General features: G+C 41.8%; 1 protein-coding gene across 2 annotated transcripts in view; it reads right to left on the bottom strand.

The window, feature by feature from the left end:
* Positions 1–20604, bottom strand: part of FGF13 (fibroblast growth factor 13) — a 259815-nt gene that overhangs the window by 72476 nt on the left and 166735 nt on the right. The gene's annotated exons all lie outside the window — the stretch shown is intronic.

The raw sequence follows: 20604 nt of genomic DNA, 5'->3' as shown, positions 1-20604 counted from the left end.
AAGTATAAAAAGCACTTAGAAGAATTACATCTGCTAACTATTTGGAAATAAGTACTTTTTGAAATGCTTAAGCTTTACCTTTGCATTTCAGAAAAAATCATTGTTTGATATTTGGATTTAGTGAAAAAATAATGAAGATATTCTAATTGGAATGAACCAAATCAGCTACTCCTAATGCAGTTTTGACAAGTGAAGAAAACACTTGAAATTTGGTTTTGAAAATGTACAGTACTGCAGACACTGTGGTCCAAAATATGACTACAGTTGTACTTCAGTTGTGTTAATCAAGGGCTGGATTTGAATCTTCTGTTGCTGAACTTGACTGAGACCTTCTTTAACTCATCCTTCCACAGCACAGCAATTTAAGCCCACGCTCACATATCATGTAAGTAATGAGAATTAGGCAATTTAGAAGCAGAGTCAGATTTTAAAGTCAAATACCATCTATTAGTGTGATGTGGTCATCGTGGAGTCACATAATTACAAGTAGAGGAGAAGAGATATTTGGAAAGGGTCTGCCTCTTCACCAGGAGTTACCACTCCCTCTAAGACACAATTAAAAGTGGTGTGCTTGGTTTATTTTGCAGTGCAATGGACCAGCAATGAGCATATATCAGTTTGCATTATTAGGAGGAAAATCACCCAAATCTGGCTGAGGAGCAGTAGCTTCTTAATTCGTCCAATGCAATCATTTGCAAATGCATGAGATATGCTAAGGATCAGACCCTCAAAGTCATAGACAAGTAAACATCTTCCAGATGCTGAGCTTTAGGTACTAAAACGAGATCCAGCAACTGAAGTCACTGAAGCATTTTAACATGTTTTAGCAATTATGTTGTGTTAAATCTAGACCTGAAAGGTGAAACATGTCAATTTACAAATAATAAACAATTTCACCAAAATAACGTTTAGTGTTTACTAATACACATTACTGCTTATGTGCTTGGAATTCATAACGACAAGTATGCAGAAACAAATCATGCTGTGAATTGCAGAATTTTAGAATATTCACTGTTTATTATGCCACGGTTGCTTATAATCAAGCTGTGAATAGTGCTGATATCCAATTACACTGTACTATTAAAAACATCTTTAGTTATTGTTGCCAGAAGCAAACTGTACCACACTAAGAAAACTGCAGTGGGGCAAAAACATGAAGTTGATTCTGAGATCTCTGTGCTTGGAAATGGCACAATTTTCACCAAAAGAATTCAAAAACCCATGTGGAAGAACGCACTTAAACCCATTTCTAATCTCCTGCTGATTTCTATTGATTTCAAACAACTGACCTTGAGTTGATAGGTTTTATGTCACCCATGTCAATTATTGACGTGCAGTGAAAAGCCAGCAGAGGCACTGCTTACTTGCAATTAGAATCAAGGTTAATCTGCTTGTAAATGTAGTTCTTTTTCCATAGGCACCAGTGCATTTAACTCCTTTCCCCAAAGCCTACACAACTTTGTAATGACAACTCCCTAAAATTTACAAGGTTCTTATTAAAATGTCTGTATTCTGTCCTCTTCAGCTACATCAAGAATGGTTTAAGTGATTCAGAAACATTCTTACGGTTTTACAATAAAATGGGAGTTGTATATTGAAAACTTAACCTTTTTCCAGCTAATCCTTATCAAAGCATTATCATCCTTTATTCATTGCATATTAACTTCCTCTACTGTTTTTATTAATAAAAGGAAAATACAGCTTGTGTCTAATCTTCACTTTGTTTTGTTCACTTTACATCAGTTATGTGCCCTCAACATGTGACTAGAACCACCTGGCACAAAAGAACACAGCTCGTTTGAGATCCCTGCGTTTGGACCACCTTACCTCTACCGGAGTATCAGTTACCTCTATGGGCTGTCCGCTTAAAAAAGCAACTTTATAGCGTAGTGTAGGACCTGCAGCAAGAGAACTGAAAGTAGAATTTTTAATAAAACAGCCATTTTAATATCTTTTTCCTTATGAATCAATAAAAATCAAGCTGCTGTTTGCCACAAAGTACTCACTGGAGATTACCACATTATAAAAACTGCGTATGACGGATGAGTGTGCTGGTTTTGGTGGAAGTAGAGTTTTCTTCACAGTAGCTTGTATAGGGCTGTGTTTTGGATTTTGCTGGAAACAGTACTGATAATACAGGGATGTTTTTGTAACTGCTGAGCAGCGCTTACACAGAGCCAAGGGCTGCTCTGCCCCTCACCCCACCCCACCAGTGAGCAGGGGGGCACAAGGGGTTGGGAGGGGACACAGCCGGGACAGCTGACCCCACCTGACCCAAGGGATGTCCCACACCATATGACACATGCTCAGCATACAAAGATGGGGGAAGGAGGAAGAAGTGGGGGACATTCTGAGTTATGGCCTTTTGTCTTCCCAAGTCACCATCACGCATGATGGAGCCTCAGCCAAAACCAGCACATGAGCAAACAACTAAGAGAAAGGAGAAAAAGATGGTTTGGAGAGGGCATTTACCTTTCAAACTATCCAAAGAGGAAAGCTCAAATTAGCCCTCCAAAAGAGACAAGAGTAAGTCAAATCCCTTTAAGGAACAATCTGATCTGTTTACCCATGGTATTATGTGCCACATCTACTCGCTTTACAGCTGACCAGAACAGATGCCGTGGCAGGTCCCAGTAGGATTTGCATGTTACCTTGCTGGTTTGCATGGGGATAGTGCAGCAAGGACTGGATCAAGCGCTCTTCTCCCTGAAAACAAGGCCACACTACCAGCACGGTGCTCTACCTGCTGCTTGTGTTCTTGACAACAGATAGACTTTGTCTAGTTGGCATCTAGGCCGTGATGCATGCTGAGATAAGGGCCCAGGCACATCCAAAGAAGCTAGCGTAGACACTCCTATTTCAATTAATCCTGCTTTGCAGTTGAACTCATCTCCTTTAGAAAAGAACAGCCACTCGGGCTTGAACTTATTTCCTGGAATCCAACCACAAAACCCCCAACTAGTTTGTCTGGCAGGAAGAGCCTGACAGCTCAGGCTCCAGTTCTGCTGCTGCTGTTACGACGAAGGAATCTCAAAAGCGCAATATAGACGAGCAAGCACTGCACTGCTGTCTCAGCAGTCCCGCAGCAGCATCATGCAACAGTGAACAGCAGCTGCAACAGAAACCTTCCAGGGGAATACAGGTGATGACTATAAGAAGGTTCCTGCCTTCTTGGAGAAGGGAGAATAAGAAGAGAGTGCTCTGAACTGCCACACAGCCAGACAAAACAACCATCTGGGGTTTTAGCACCTGTTGCTAAATACTGTTTTCGTATTAGTGATCATTATATTGTCATAGAGTCATTCTGCTGTTTAAATTTTAGGCCCAAAACAAAGTGACTCAATCCTATTTCAGAGGTATTTTGGATTAGGAAAAATGTCATATATTTATATATATATATATGCATGGGAGAATCTGTGACTCCGTTTTGTTCTTCCCCCTTTTTTTGATCTGATTGCACTCCCCAGTCACGCAACCCAAAATAAAGAACAAACCCCTTAAAGGGTGCAACTATTTAACATTGTGATGCAAGGAATGTTTCCGTTTCCACTTACTAAAGGGAGCTGTGTGAAGTCAGCGCAGCACTAGCACTTTCTTTCCTTGGCTTCACCTGCCACCTGGTGGTACACTCCCAGGAGCAGAAAGCAGCATTTTAATGGAAAGATCCTGCATGTTCCAACAGGCACCTGGAGTTAAGTGCTCATTTTAAGGCTGCAAAAAGCAATGAGCAGCACTGCAGTTGCAAACATCTGCGCAGTTCCTGTCCACACACAATGCGAATCTAAAACGTCTTCTGCAATTAAAACAATCTTTGAACAGAAAGGGCAAGTTTTATATTCAGATTTTTCAGTAGATGAAACTAAACAGCTGTAAACTCCCCCAAGTGCCACAAATAGTCCCAACAATTTATAACACTTAGGACAAGTTCCTGAGACCAAAGGAAGCTCAACTGCAAAAGCAGGACTCACAGTCAGACACAGGATGGAAAGCAGGGAAGTGTGAAAGTCACTTTGTTACCCGCCTGCAAATAGCTTGCAATGTCCCCCCATTATGCCATGAGAACAAAGCAGAAAGACAGAATAGGTAGTAGCCTAAACTTTTTAAGCTACTGTATTCTATTTCTAATACAATGTTTATTGTGTATTCTATTCAGACCATTTCAGTAAATTTGCAAAACAAAGTATAATCAAAATTAACTCCTATTTTGTCATTCTGACATCAATAGCCCTTGTTCATGTTGTCCTGCATGTTGCACAAGGGCAGGACGACTCCGCAGCTGCCCTGCTAGGGCAGTCTGGTATCTGCATCACATCACTTTGCAGCTGCAAGTGGGACAGTAAATATTTACTACCAGGAGCTGGCCCCTGGTGAAACCTAAAGGCCAAGTCTGCTTGACACAGTGTGGTACTGTGCAGCAATATTCAGGCTGCCCTGGGTCTAGCAGCATTACTGTTAATTAGCAGACAGGATGCTTTGTCAAGCATTCCCAAGACAGCACAGTACCTTCGCACTGACACACTCGAGGACAGTTACCTTGAATCATTTCTGTCTCTGATATATGGGGGAAATGAGGCAAATATATACGAGGTTACTGGCCCCGGCTGCCTCACAGCCACACAGCAGGGAGGTGGTGGCAGCCCCATGTATCTGCAGAAGCTTTTGGCAGGATGACTGTGCAGCAGCTCAGTGTAAAGCCCCTGCTTCTTGCTTGGCTCTTATCATACCCCAGGGAAAGATATATGCATAATGTGGGCAAATGCTGAAGAACAGAGAGCAAACATTAAAAAACCAGAGCTACAAGTATTCTTATAGTCACTTGTGTATTTACATGAGCCCTGTGGGATGACACCCTTCTGATACCTGGAAAGAAATCTTCATCACACTTCTAACTCAAACGCAATTTTTACTTACTCGCCAACCATGGAAAAGGTGACACAGCAAATGTCTAATCCAAGCCCTTGTGACAGCATGATCCTACTCTTTATCTGGTACTCCAGGTGTTGGAGACCAACTCTTAAAGCTCAAAGGAGTGTTTCTTCCCCTGTTTGCCATTACAGACCAAAACTAAGACTAACCCTTCACTAGCTTTCTCGTTGAGGGAAGAGCACTGGATGTTGCACATATGTTTGTGATGGGGTTTGCAGAAACACCTAAGAGAACTGGCAGCATAAACCCATTACATCCCCCTGACACACATGTCCAAACTCCCTACAGCACTTTTGAAAAACCCCACCGAAAAGCAGATTGGAACAACTGCAAGGACATATTGGGCAGATGTCAGGGATGAGGAGATCAGCAAAGGCTCCACCTCCACCCCCCTGAGATGAGGCTCCAATAGCCCAGATAAGTTGAGTCTGGTGGTGATTACCTCCCTACCTGAGGAAATCCCAAAACCCCTGGTCTAGGTCAGAGTTAAGCATGGAGTATCCAAAGCTCTGGCCTGGCCAAATGGCAGGCAGCCCAACCACAGCGGCTGCAGCGTTCAGAAACAAGCAGATGGTTTTGAAACGACAGCGCCTCTTGCCAAGTCCAACCCATTCCGACTCCTCTGTTTCTGCATTGCCCATGCCATTTGCAAACACTCTTGTGCAAACACAGCTCACAAGGAAAGCTCTTCTCTCAGCAGCCTGCAAGCATTTACAGCCAAAATCAATACACACATCAGTGCTCCTAAAAGTCATTTCATTTATGTTAATTAAATAAATTGGTTCTAATAAAATAATGATTTCACTCAGAAGAAAATAATGGGTTGAAAGTCATTTAACTTTGGGTTGGGTCTAATCCTTCAGATTTTATTCTTCATTTCTGCTGATATTCTATAACAATGTGAATCATCATTATTTTATTTTCCTGCAATAGCAGAAGATTTTATTTCCATGAAAATAAACTACTGAAAATATTGACCTAAGCCCTGGACAGAAAAGGATAAGCAGACATCCCTGAATGTCAGTTGGATGAGGAAGCGTCCCGCACTGTTTGGAAAGTCAGTCTCAAGTTCCCTGCATGCTTACCAATAAAAGCACAACACTTTGCAGGCAGATTCTCATCACGCTTAAATCTGGGAATTCCTGATGTGAAGACACAGAAGTTGTACTGTATTTGCACAGGTATAAATGAGATGGAAGTCTCCATCCTTGCCACACTACCCAGACTCTGCATTACCAGTCACAGAAGTTCATGCCTTGAAGTAGTTTGATCTAAAGCACAGAATTCAGTATTTTTATTCCAAAGTTCCATTCCACAGACAAGATGCTGCACCAAAAACTACTGGAGAAGTGCGAGTGAAAAACATGATTAGATTAAATATCCTTTTATGTGCCAGTATCACCCATCAGGCCTTCTCATTATTAAATACACCGCCCCAGCACTACGCTTATATCCATATTTATGTTAATCATGGGGAACAAGAATAAACAAGCAGGCGTACAAGCATAAACCTCTATCAGATAAAACAGATCTCACCACTTATTTTGTAGATATCATTCTGGCCTATTTTCCTCATTAGGGAAAAAAAGCATGATTGAAACCCTCCAAAAAAATCTCAATAAAACATGTGCCACTAGAGGAGGCTATTTCATAATTTTTTTCCAGTGACATTACTACCAGGAAAATTTCAGTGGAGAGTTTCTGCAAATTCACTACTATCTTCCAGCTAGTCCTATTATGAATTCCACTGAAATGAGCAAATTTCTCAGTAACTGTATTTGTAGTTGATCTTGAGCTGAAGGAAAAATAAATCCATAAAACTCACAGAGTTCATAACCTGGATGATTTCTATTCATTTTAGTATGACGGTACATTACACTGTCTGTAGAGTTGCTAAAGGGAAGATGTTGGTGAACAAGACAGGGACTTTCAGGGACTGCTGATCTGTAAATACAATAATCCTTGGCAGAGACACTTGAGCTGGATGAATTACAAATGAAGGCCTATCATCAGCAAGTGCATCAGTTTTCTTCACTATTTCCCATTTTTTTCTGAAGTCTTTTGAGCACCTAGCCTCAGATTCATATCCCAGATACCCTCATCCTTAGACCATCAGATTCTAGGTCCCAAAACTAAGGATTCATTCCCTTGGAGGACTATGTCGCCTCGCATTTTGTTCCAGATCTGAACAGAACCAAATTTTAAAATACCCCGATTTTCTGTGAAGCAGATTTGCCCTTTCCAGTCTCGGCCTAGGTATAAACAGATATTAAGGGAAATGGGCCATGTAATTCTGTTGGACAAATCTTGTGCTCATAAAACATCTCTGGCTGATGGTCCCAGAAATACATGCCCTTTCTCCATCCACAGAACAAGTAGATCCCAGAGGAGATCAGCACAGCTACAGCAGAAAGGTTTGTCCAACAATCCCATTTTTTGATGCATCCATCACCAGTTGTTGTACCCTGTGTTGTACCTTTAGAGACTCCTTCTTACCTGTTCTTTAGCTTGAGCAACAGAGGTTCAGACTTGTGGTTTTGGGCCACAATGCCCCGTATTCAGGTAAGGCTTGTGGTCAGAGAGGCCTTTGACAGAGGGTGACAACTGCAAGCTTCAGCCAATGCTTCCAGAGCTCACCTTGAGCTTTGCTAGCTTCCAAGGGAGCTCACACAGATGCAAGTTCCCAGGTGGCAACCCTTCTTTAGACATGACCCAAAAGAGCCACTTGTATCCTCTGCCACAAGCCAGGCTAGGCAGTGCCTCATACGCTGGAATGGAGATTGGAAATTATATTCCATAAAGTTTAAATAATGTGGGTACCACAACTCATGTCATGCATCTGGGGCTCCAAGTCACTGAAAATGCACCCTTCCCACTGCAGCACTTCAGAGCCCCAGCGCTTCAGTGGGAAGCACCCAGGTTCATTTTTGGGGACAGAGCCTGGAAGCCAGCTACACAGCGATCTCCTCCGTGCTTGCTCCTCTGGCTTCCAACTCACAATCTCCAAATCTGACTCTGCATCATTAAACATTCCCACCTTCATTTCCTTTGCAAAGAAGCAGCTGTAAAACAAAGTAATTTAATTTAATTACAATTTTTTAATTAAGCAACCATGTAACTAAGTGCTCAACTGTACTGCTGAGTGCTCTAACCCCACATCTCAGCATTAGAGGGAGTCCTACCCCCATTTAATTCTCTTTGCAGAGACAAGGAGGAAAGTTGGAAGCATGGCTTTAGGGAACAGCATCTCAGCATTCAGTCAGCAGCACTTGAAAAATGAACAAGAAAAATACCCAAGAACATATTTCATGCTCTGCAGTGGACCCACAGCACACAGCAGCATAAAAATCTGGTCCCTCTTCTCATGTCAAGCATTAGCATTCCTGCTCTAAGCAACTCCGCTCTGAGCTGCAGCACTCAAAAGAAGATTCACGCAGATTCAGGTTCAGTGACCTTGCAGATCCAAAAGGATACATCAGCCTTTCAAGTAGTTAGCTTTTATATTGACAGACTCCGAGAAATCTGTCAGACATGGGCAGACAGATAGGAGTCACCCATCTCTCTGGTTCTTGGATATTATGGTAATGACTAACGAGTACAGACACCCATAAATAAATGGGCAGATGACTCCAGTGACATCATGTTCTTAAGTGCGATGGCAACAGAGGCAAGGAAAGCAGACAGGCAGACAGGCAGACAGGAGCCAATCCAGTCACACCCTATCTGCGCATTACAGCATGAGTGATGTTACCTTTTGCAATATAGATATATAGTGGTGTACCTGGACAGCTGCTGGAGGTTTGAGCAGATTCGACCAAGGCAAGTATTTGCCAGTGCCTTGTCTGTGCAAACGTCAGGCCGTAAAGACTGCTGCATATTCAAGAATCTGGACCAGATCTTGACTTCAGGGCTTGGACTGAACAGCCCAGGCTCATAAATCCTTGGAAATATTAATTTCAGCATGATTTACCAATCTGACCCTGTGTTCTTTTTATTTTACCTTTGCATACCCTGGAAATGGATTTACATTTTGCAATCCTCCATACCCAGTAAGAGAAGGTTACGGGAATCAGTTAAGAAACTGTTCCCAAAATACTGTCCTGGATGCCACTATCATACAAGTGGCTCTGCAATCAATAACTGGGCAAGAACAGCTTCTTAACACCAATTTTAAAACAGCAGCAGCAGCAACAACAAGATAGCTCTGATAAGGACACTACAACCTCATTGACAGGAGAGCTCTGAATTCCCCTGAAGAAGCAAGTCTCCAAGCTCCTGAGTCCCAGCAACCAAGCAGCTCATCTGTCTGAGCACCAACTAATACGCTAACAGAAAACAGGACAAAGTTAAGCTGAGGAAGAATAAAAAGAGTAGCTAACTTCATCCTCTGCTTGGGACATTTGGAAAATCCATGCAGATCAAGATGGGCACGGGGAGAGCAGGACTAGGAAGAGAAGATCTCTGTGCAGTACAGGAGCCTGTGCTTTCCTGATGTCTGAGAAGAGGCTGCTTATGTAAATATGAGCATCTGTGAGAAATGATTTAGAGGATCTGAAATGGGAAATGGAGCTTCCTTTCCCTAGCTCCTGTTTAAACACAGTCACGATCATCAATGCCTAAAAGCTGTCATCACCCAGAGGCTTTTCAACAAGCTGTAGCCCTGTTGAAAAACAAAGTTCTTAAAGCTGGGCACCTAAATATATGCTTGCATGCCTAAGTCGGAGAAAGGTGAACCTCATGCCACAGCAGCTTTACAGCCCACCAGCGCAAGGAGATGGCCTCAACCCACAAAAGCCACAGGCTGACAGAGCAACGCAAACCTGCTCCTGCAGGGATGCACACACAGACAGCTGCCACCAGGACCACTCCAACTTAGAGGACTCCAGCACAGAAACTCAGCCCTATTTTCTAACACTCAGTGCAGCAGCCGAGAGATCTTCTTACTTATGGGACTTTCCAGGACTTAAAGGTGTCTGATTTTCTTAGGTTAGGTCTTACTTGGGCACACAAACTCATGAATCACAAATATCACAAATCTCAGTAAAGTGCAGAAAGAAGCTACATTTCAGTGAAAATGTTCCATCTAGAAATTCTAAGCACAGATGAGCAAACATTTTTTTAAGAGCATATAAGTACATATCATCCCTAATGTCAGGATCTTAAACAAACCGCAGATTGCTGCTACACTAAATTACTGCCCAGCACATGAGACTGTTTTGGGATGTCTCTAGGCCCACGCCGTCTTACAATTACTTTAGAAGGAAAACAATATGCTACGCACTCTGAAATAAATATTTTAGAAATACACAGATTTCTAGCATTTTCTTGACTTTCATTTTAAAAAGTGGTAATTCAGGATAGAGTTATGGTCTAAAGGTATGTCTCGTTTTTCTACTTCTTCATGTATTTAAATGATCTCTTAATTTGGGGCGCTTCTGGTCAGCAGCAAATAACGTTAATAGGCTTGTTACTTTGTTATCAGAGTTTCAACACTTTCACAGAGAAGAGGATTTATCTCTTTGCCAGTTATTAGAGGAAAGGTGTTAATGCAAGTGACATTTTGAAATTTTCTCTGTCTTGACAAGCAAGCAGTGAACGGGGTAAATGTTAACTAACTATCAGTGGTAGTTAAGTACTGTCATATATGCCCACTGTATTTCTAAACTAGTTTTTCTGTAACTTCTTATAGTTTCATGTCAATCACCCTCCCTAGAATAAAGGTCCATCCTCTCCAGCTGGTGTCTAACAGGGTATTCAATTGTATTTTGGACCAGACTCTGGTTTCCAGTTTGCCCACAATGACAATTCCTTCCCTGTACCTTCAGATTTGACATGACTGGGGCACAACCCCTCTGTTCTGGCCATCAGGGCTTAATTTTTCTGGGAGAAACATTCAAACAGAGCAACATTGCTGATCTGCCTCTTCACACAACTCTAGACTTATCCCAGGAAGAAACAGCCCCTCTGAAGTTCACCCTCATGCCTGCTCCGGGAAACTTGACTGGTTGTCACCATAGGTATCAACTAGCTTTCTGGTGCACAATAGATGAAGCTTCTCCTCCATAAACTAGTATTCTAAGGAAAATTTAAGGGGTATTTCAAAGAATTCTTTCTGGTTTGGATGCTGGTTAACTCTGAAATGGGTAGGAACTGGTTCTCCATGGCCAAGCAGCTCAGGCCAAGCTGAGCACAACTATCTGATCAGAAATGGAGAAGGCGGCCCCACATTCTGCCCTTGTTCAGCACTCAAACTGGTGTGCTCAAGACAGAGATGGCATATGGAATTCGCTGGGGAATTTACTGCCTTCCAAGGTCTGGGAGTGCAGGATTTTCTTAAAAATGGGAACACTTCAAAGTTCATTCTGTTAACTCGTCTTTTAACTGCCCTAGATAGAGGGCAAGGGGTGGTGCAGTCTTATTCTTCTGTGCATGTTCTCTCAATGCTGATGACACATCTCTTAGACTGATGGGGGGATGCACTTTCTGCTATTTTTAGGCTCCTGCAAACCTGTAGATGGGATAAACAACTCTACCCGAGCTGGATAAAACAAAGTAACACTAAACAGAACAGGTCATACGAGGAAATTGTGTGGGATGCTGAGTTTTATCATCTATTTCCTTAATGTAAAATACATGACAGCATATTCTGTGCATCAGTGCAGCTGTCACTCACAAGGGTGGCCACTTGAACATATGAATGATGTGCAGTAATAGTAACTCCTCCTTTGGCAATCCACCAAAGGAGTCAATGGGGAATTTGACTACCTACTTAAAGCAGTAAAAATGGCAAAGTGCCACTGGAGATGTGCACAAATATTGCACCCCACCGTGAGGAAAAAATGTGGCTGCAATGGAGAAACCAAGCATGGATTGACACTGTGTCTAACGTCGTTTTACCCAAGAATAGCTATATATATATGACTCAACATTCAGCAGTGACAAGTTTTTCCGACTCTTTTCAACTGCAAGCCAGAGAACTGATGAAAATAAAGGTGAAAGGTAGATTACTGTTTAGCGCTCATTATGTCAAGCTTAACAGTCTTCTAACAAATGAATGTCAAGAAAATACTTATTACCAACTTTCCTGTAGTTTAAGCAGGAGACTGTGCCTACAAGAAAGCCTCGTTTAATTCAACAGAGGAAGAAATATTCTGGAATAGAGGTGGAAGAGGTCTGGACGACTACCCAGGGTGGCCAGACGAGGCCGTGCGAGCTGCACGGATGCCCAGCGCTGCACACTGCAGTCTGGCTGCCACAGCCGTAGGGGACAAGGTGGGGACCGGGGCACCCACATGAAGCAGCCCCCCCCCCCCCGCATCATCAGCTGTGGGGTGACTCCCGTGTGGCACCGTACAAGGGTGATCTCCTATGCCAGTGCTGCTCCAAGAATATGAAACATCATTTTTCCTACCTCTGCCGCTGCTAAGCTGCTATTTTAACAACCAGGCTATGGTTACTCAATACAATTTAGGAGACAGGATTAAAACAACATTCTTTTTTGTGCTCCACTCCATGGTTTGCTGTGCTCTTCCAATCAATCTATGAAGCATCCAGTATTTGTTTTTCTCTTTAGCTGCAATTAAACCTACAGGAAACATGTGGCAAACGTAACCTTCCCAGGGGGAATATTACTCTGCAAGCCACCGACTAACCACTAGATAAAAGTACTAAATGACACCAGCATCAATTTTTCACAAAGCAAGACGAAGATGAACATCTCACAGTAATAATGTTAATTACACTTGGTGGATAAAATGAGAAGAAAAATACCCAGAGAATTCAGTGAGGGATGCTAAGAACTGTAATGCTTAAATAGCTAAATGCAGTTAAAAGACTCACTCTTTAGTCATCAGCACTTTTGCAGCTCTACTGTAGGACATAAGCACTGGAGTCAGTGCCCTGTGACAAGAGAACAGATTTCTGCTTTGCTCTACAGCTGACAACCCCTTATCTGCGGGATGTTTGACATTTCATGTTCTTCTAAATAAACTTGGCAAAACTGGACAATCAGACGAGTAACAATTAGCAGACATTTCCTAAAGCAATCATTTATCTCGTCAGGTCATATATGATTTTTAGATTTGACCAAGAGAATTTTAATGTCAAAAGACAATTAGGGATCTTCACATAAGGCGAGAACATACCTGAATATCCAGCATCTGTCTGACTGAATGCCACCGAGCACACCTAGGCTGAGTTCAGCACGGATTTTTTCCTTCAGGAGTTGTGAGCACTGGTTCACAGGATCAGGCACCTCACAGCAGATCTGATTAATCTCACCCATATCAGCACCATAAAGCCTAAGCACAGAAACCGTTTAAAAGCCTGGACCACCCCGAGCCTGTGGCTAGCTCATCTGCAGTTTGTCAAAACCCAGGAAACCTCAGGAACACCCGACTGCTCCGTGGGTTGGGGTCACCTCCAACATGCTTCACAAGGACAGCCACAACAACTCTTCACAACCCATCCACTAAAACCTATAACCACAGCCCTTCTTAATCATTTCATATCTACCTTTAGCGAAATAACTGTAATTTTGGCTGGAGCTTAAAGGCACTTCCTCCACAGATAAAATTTTCTTAACCTCTTGGCCTGTACATCATAAGATGTTTGAATTATGTTTATTAGTCAGGGTCAATTAAGCATTGGTTACTTGGATAAATATGCCCTGCTGACCAGTAATTTTGAAACTGCTACAGAAAGCCACAAAACTATTCCAGGAGCCAAGGGCACATGTGAATATTGAACATTCCTTTGTTACAAAAATGAGACTGGCTGTCACTCACCAGAGCAAGAGGGAAATGACCGTTACCCACCCACTGGCACCAAGCAGGGCAGCCTGTTACCAGCGCTACCTCTCACCTTGCCTCATACAAGTCTTTCTACTTTATCTCATCTGCTCTCCTTAAATAATGCCTTGTTACTGCATTGCAACATACAGTTCAGCTCATCTACCTGAACTGCTTGTTGAAATATGCATGTACTCTTTAATTACCATAGTTTCATTGTTTTTACAGCTAACTTTGCAATCGGTTGCTAATCAAAGTAAACTCTAGCACATAGCTCACAAAATTGTTTCTTGGGAAAATATCCTGACTTTATTACCATTTTCATTCAAAACCCAAACAAGGTCACTATAATTTTCTGGATATTAGCTTGGCTGCCATGCATCAGCATACCCACAATTTATTTACTAGATCAAATAGCTGAATGCTAACCAAGCAGGACTTCTCAAGTTTTCCCTCTTTATATGTCCGCAAACTAAAAAACAAATAAGCAAAATTATAATAAAAAAAGTAAACACCTTATTTAGGTTTCTACAATCAGATGTTAAATTAATCTGGTGCCAGATTAACTATAAAAATTAGCCCTTTATCTTTATAAAGCCCAGTTACAAATTGCACAGACACAAAATATGAAGCAGAAAGCTGCTGTTGGACTTACAGAATTACCTACAAGTGCTCTCAGCAAGATTAGATTACAAATCAATGACAGCTATGCCGAGAGCCAAATTATGGCTGACCCTGAGCAAGTATAAAAAATGTGAAGAATGTGCAATACCTTCCTTTTTCCTCTGTTCTGCTTTCACACAATACCATGCACAACTGAACCATTCACCTTTCCCAACTAATTGATTTTTCAGTTTGACATCAAATAAAATGCTTTCTTTCTCCTTAAAATGAAAAGTTTTGGTTTCATGTGTTTTTTCAAGGTTTTCACACAATCTGCAACACTTCAGAACAATATCTAATTTTGAATTAAAAAGCTAAAATGTCCTGTTTTTAAGAACTACAACATTTTTTTCTTTTAACAAGGCTAAAGCTACTTACTGAATATCACCCATTCATCTTCAGACTGCAGCTCTTCATGGAAAATGGTTTGTACTGTTTTCTTCCTAATGTTATGGCTGATCACCCAGGAGGTTCCTTTTCTGAATGAAAACTTTAGGCACCTCAGTAAAGTTTAAGGTATAAGGCTAATTTGCTAGGATCCCCACGTTATTAACCATAGGAGACCAGCTCCTCCACAGAGGGGAGAACACCAAGTCCACCTCAGTGTGAGTCCTCTGGTTTGTCCACGGGGATCCAGCCAAGCAGCCAGCAATAAAATCCCAGTATCCTGAACTGCAGTTAACACACCCGTTGATCATATGATGTTTTCCCTACTGTACTGCTCCTTTCCCAAAAGCTTATACTATCAGCCTTCTGCTTCTTCTGAACAGCCATGAGGAACAGCCCATGACAAATCCAGATGCCCACCTTTTTCAAGCTGAAAAAGCCACTCACCACCATGGCAATGCCTATCACAGACAGAAGTCACATCCAGCCTAGTACATGCAAATGAAAAATAAATGCTCTCAGCTACCAAACATACACTGTTAAAAAATGTGATATGTATGGCCCAAGAGATGAGCTAGAGGAGAGAACTTCATCATTTCCAGTGTCGTCAGCTCATTTCACTAAACAACAGATAGCATGGAAGGGAAGCGGTGGAAGTTTTGCAAAATAAATACTCCTACATCTGTCGACAGCTTCTAGGCATTCAGCTAAAAAGAAGTAATTTGTTTTCAAATTGCACATTAAAGCTCGGAAGGGATGAAATTATCATCTTCATCATCAAATAATGCAATAGTTGTAATATGGTAACATCTAGAAGCCACAATCAGCTTCATAAACTGAACCTGCAAAGGGATGGAGACAGATCCTGCTCTGAACAGATAATTAGCATTGCAAACTGACAAAGCCTTGTTTCTACCATCAATAACTTGACTTAAATTGTGGATGGAGATACAAATAACTAGAGACGAAGCCCTAGATCTTTTTGCACTGTTCTGGCTTTGCATGCTAGAGTCTTACAATTAATGAATCCGCTCCACTGGAAGAAATGTGTATCTACTCCCAGCTGAAGGAGAAAGGATTTTGTAGTTTCATACAGCCTTTCCCTCCTTCACATCCTGCCTCTTCTAAGCCTCTCTGGAACACACAGAGTGGCAAAGGTGTTTGCAAAACATTTCAAAATGTCGACAGACTAGGAAAATTTGATGCAAAAAAATCAACTATAAAGTATCAGCTAATTTAATTTTGGGTGAAATTCAGCTCTTTATAAAGGTTAATATTTTATTTTCCGTTTTCAGCACCTGGAAATGGTGTTCAATGGGTGTATCTAAATGAAAGGTTTCCATTTACAGATTTCTTTTTCCCCAAGATTTCCTTTTAAATTAATATTTTACAAAAAACAGGAAGAACTAATGCAATGTCTCACTTTCATCAAGGCTTCAGCCCAGGTCCAAAAGATGGCACAGTTAAATCAGATTAAGAGTTTTTCCACCCTTAATATATGTTCGTAGTAAGGGATGGGGCTGAGGCAAGACTGACTGTCCAGCTACTTGTAGGTACAGTGACCCCAAATGACCGCAGTCACTTCCACACGGTGGTAGCAGTGGGGACTAAGGGAGAGCCCACTTCAGACAGAATTATGTATCTTATTTCTGTCGTTGTCAACAAGACCTACACAGCTGTGAAATTTAAGCTGTTACAAAAGCTGCTGATACATACGTGCGGGCTATAAACAACTGGCTCCTTTCAGAAATAAGGAAGGACTGTCATTTTTATTAAGCAGGAAAAATCAATAAAACATGAAAAGAGACACTGAGAAAACTTATGTTCCAGCTACTATAGCAACATCTTTTTAATCAATAGGGAGAATGCAAAGAATATATAAAGCAATGGACAACACAGCTGCAATTACCACTTCATGTGAAACCATGCTTCATTTGCATTGTGACATCCAATCAGTCAGAATTAAATTTTGTGTGCTACCCTATGTCCCCAGATCTCTCCTTCAGCTAATCTGTCACATCCTTTACAGAACTGTTACAAATAAGATTTATCAAGATGACAAATAGAGCTTTCATTCCTACTGTGCACCGTGCTCGCCGTGCTGTGTACAATCCGCAGCTCAGCTGCTAAGCAACAAAAAGACACAGAGAAAGAAAAAGCCCCCACACATCTCACCCCCATCAGAAATGCCCATCCTTTGGCATACCGAGTGGGAGCAACTGACATGGAAAAGGGAATCAATTGCACCACAGATGGAAGAATTGTACTGCAGATTCTCAGGGATGGGGAAAAAAAGTTATGTTTATTTGCCATGTCTCTGATTAACAACAAGCTTTGATTTGCTGGGTCCTACAGCAAGCTCCTATTTTCAAAAACATGTTCTCTTTCTTTTTTCGAAGCTGACTCACAAAATAACTGCTGCCTGGGGCAACATAACATCGGCTGTTGCCCTCACCAATGCACTGCTCTGACACTTCATACTTTGCCGATGTACTACCTTGACACTTGTGTTCTCTCAGTCAGCAGCACACACGGACAACTCACAGAACATGGAGCTCAGCGATCCCATTTCAGAGGAATCTACTTCTGAATGATTTTTAAAATACTGGCACATTTATTTCAGATTTCCTCATCTCCAAACCTTGTCAGAATTTACTAGGCAATGCATACTACACATTCCACCTAGTACTGATACTCTGCTTTGTAATATTTTATTTTCACTAACCCAAGCACTGAATTTAATTGCCAGCCCCGACATATATCTTTATAGCAAAACCAAACGATGTTTTGCTCCTCAGCCAACAAGACTTTTATGACCGAGGTAACTGCAGGGGAAAGGTTTGAAGGCTGCCATGGTTTGTATCTGCAAGTCTAAAACTGCCCACAGCAACAGGCTTTGACGTAACAGATGTAGGTTTAAAGCCAAAATAACTTCAGCTCCATCACAATGTCCACGACAGTCAATTAAAAACCTGTAGCTGAGATCACAAACAAGTCATGGCAAGGTAACAAGTTTCCATAAGCTGATAGATCCAAGGTTCCTCACTGCACTTGGTCTTTGTGCCTAGAAAATAAGGAACAATGCAGTGAGCTTATTTCACTTCCTACGAATTTAAATAAATGGGATGGCATCTTGGTACTTGACATTTCTTTACTTCAATATCATTTATACAAGAATCTATGATGCATATTTACTATTATATTCTGGGTTCAGCTTTTCTTAATGTTGTATTATATACCATACTTATCACAGGTTACAGAATGAACTCCAGTAGAGCAAAATAGATGGCTCTGTCTACACATATTGTTATGGATAGGATAATTTAGTAAAACAACAGCTTAGAGACACATTTAAGAACCCGACTACTACCTGAAGAGCTGTGTGAGCTCTATCTGCATTTTAAGTGATGGCTCTTAGCTGGCTCCCAACAACAGAAGTACAGATTCATTCCTCGTTTCAAATGCTGAACAGCACAGCCCATCTGAGGGCTTCCCTAGCTCTGATCTGCACTTCACCTAAGTGCCTCCCAGGCTTTGATACATTTACCTTTGTGAGATTCCTTTTGAGCAGTTTTGCCCGTGTTGCTATATGCGGAGGATACCTGTTATTGTACACCTGAGGACAGCTTTCCAAGCAGCCACGATGCCCGATTCTGATTGCTGTCACTAATCAGCAGCAAGGCTGCATTACCCAAGGGGAGAGTGGTGCTACAGAGCTACACTATGATGAAGAGGCTTTGAAAGCCATGCAGACAGAGGAAGGGCTAGTAAACAGGAGAGAAGTATGAAGTCCACAGCCCCCTGAAGACAGCGATACAGCATCATAACCACATTTAAAATAATCAGAACTTTGATTTTCAAGCACAACCTTATTTGCCTACAGTGGTACAACATGTACAACATCTAACAACTGCATATCAGGGATTTTTACGCAAGATTTATCACCATTAAGAATAACAGCAAAATAAAGGAATTACCATAGCAGGTAGAAATGGAAGTCTACCTGCCCTAAATACGAAAAAGAAAAGTACATGCACTCTGCAGTAGCTATCTCCTCTTCTTTCCTCTGCCAACTCTATTTGATACTATGAGAGTGGTTTAAATCCTAACACATCTGAACATGAATCCCTGCCAAAAGCTAGCTGCAATTAATCTACAACCAGATATTTTGATCACTGGCACTTCCATGGAGACACATGGATACCAGAAGCTCAAGTACACCACCTCCCCGCTATCCCCACATGAACTCCAGTTTCTAGAGGACCCAGTTCAAATTCACTTTCTTTGTTTTAACTCCATATATTTATACAAGAAAAAAAAAAAAAAAAAAAGGAACTTTGCCTAAAAGTTTAGAAAACCAGTGCCCAGCCCCAAACTGAACAGTTTTAAACAGTCTTGGCCAATATAGTATCAAAGCCAGAGTCAGAGAAATTGAATTCACATCTCGGTCATCAGCTTTAACCATTCAGTTGTCAATGGCCAGAAATACAGTGATGGTAAACCTCACCCAGTCACCCCCATTAACACCCTCTCGCAGCTGAAGTCCCCAGGCAGCAGTTGTATGCAAAGGCCAAACCCAGCTGAAGCTGAGGGACTACTAGGGAACATCTGTGCTCAAAGTTAACTTTGGGCTCAAAGCCAAGCTCCAGAGCAGATCTTCACCAGCAACATTCCTGGCACCCTTTGCCTGCACCCCTGGGAGACCTGGTCACACCTAGCATCTCAACAGAGACCCAAGGTTCCACCTCTGCAGTCTGAACTGGTCGACACGGCTGGACCTGAGCAGGATACAACTCAGCCACACAGCAGGTATTATAAATTTAGCTCTTCCTAACCACAACCTTGGTGATTTGAGCTAGAGCCAAGTTAGCAGCCACCATGGCAGACAGAGAGAACCCATGGGGCTCAATATACTCAACCATTTTTGGACGTTACGTTCAATTCATCTGAAGACCCAGCTTTGTTGTTTCAATAGATGCTGGATCAAAACCCTCCTAAGGACATCTGGTTTGACTTTGCTGCATGGTCTGCATCAGCAAGTAGCTAGAGTGTCTCCTTACTGAAATTTCTACATATTAAAAGTGCCAGAAAGGTACCTTTGAGTCATGTTGATAAATCCTTGTTTAATAGCTGTCAAGGGAACATGACAGATTAGCCAGAGGGGGAATCTCTGGGCATCCAGCACTCACAGGCGTATCATGTACAATAAAATGCAGATGTAAGGAATGATCACATCATAGTGCCAGGCAGCATCATGTCTGCTCATAACATATGGATATCAGCCTGCATAAGAAAAACAGCATTATAAACCTTTATGGTGTTATCATAGGCAGAGTGAAACTCTGAAGCCTGTTTTGGCTGCACAATTCAATGGTACAAAACCCATGTGTTGCCTCTCCAAGAAGAACGCAAACACAGCCTGACTCCCAAAGAGACATCGCCACTTTAGCCCCAGACACAAGAGGTACGTGCTATTACTTTGCTTGTCAGCGTAACATAGCTGCTGCCGCGAGGAGTTTAACCTACTTCTGTCAGGTACCCACTCTACTGAAGCAGTTACATGAAGGCCATTAATTAAAAACACAAATGCTTTGGCCTTTAAATCAAACACGTAACAACAACCCCCCACTTTCTCCTATTCTACCGTTGCTGTCCTCTTGAATCTCAAAGGCTGGATTACTGGAACTCCAGAAGGGCTTTTAAGCAAGTATCTATGTACAACATTTGGACAACTTTTCCTCCTGTGCTGTATCTCTGTCATGTAGTGCTCATGGTCTTGCATACAAAATGACTGAGTCCAGATGTAAAACTTGCAGATAAAATCTTTACAAACAGTACA

This window comes from Falco biarmicus, chromosome 14 (genome assembly GCF_023638135.1).
Source record: "Falco biarmicus isolate bFalBia1 chromosome 14, bFalBia1.pri, whole genome shotgun sequence".
Taxonomy (NCBI): domain Eukaryota; kingdom Metazoa; phylum Chordata; class Aves; order Falconiformes; family Falconidae; genus Falco; species Falco biarmicus.
The sequence above is the reverse complement of the archived record's forward strand: the minus strand, read 5'-3'. Positions and strand labels throughout refer to the sequence as shown.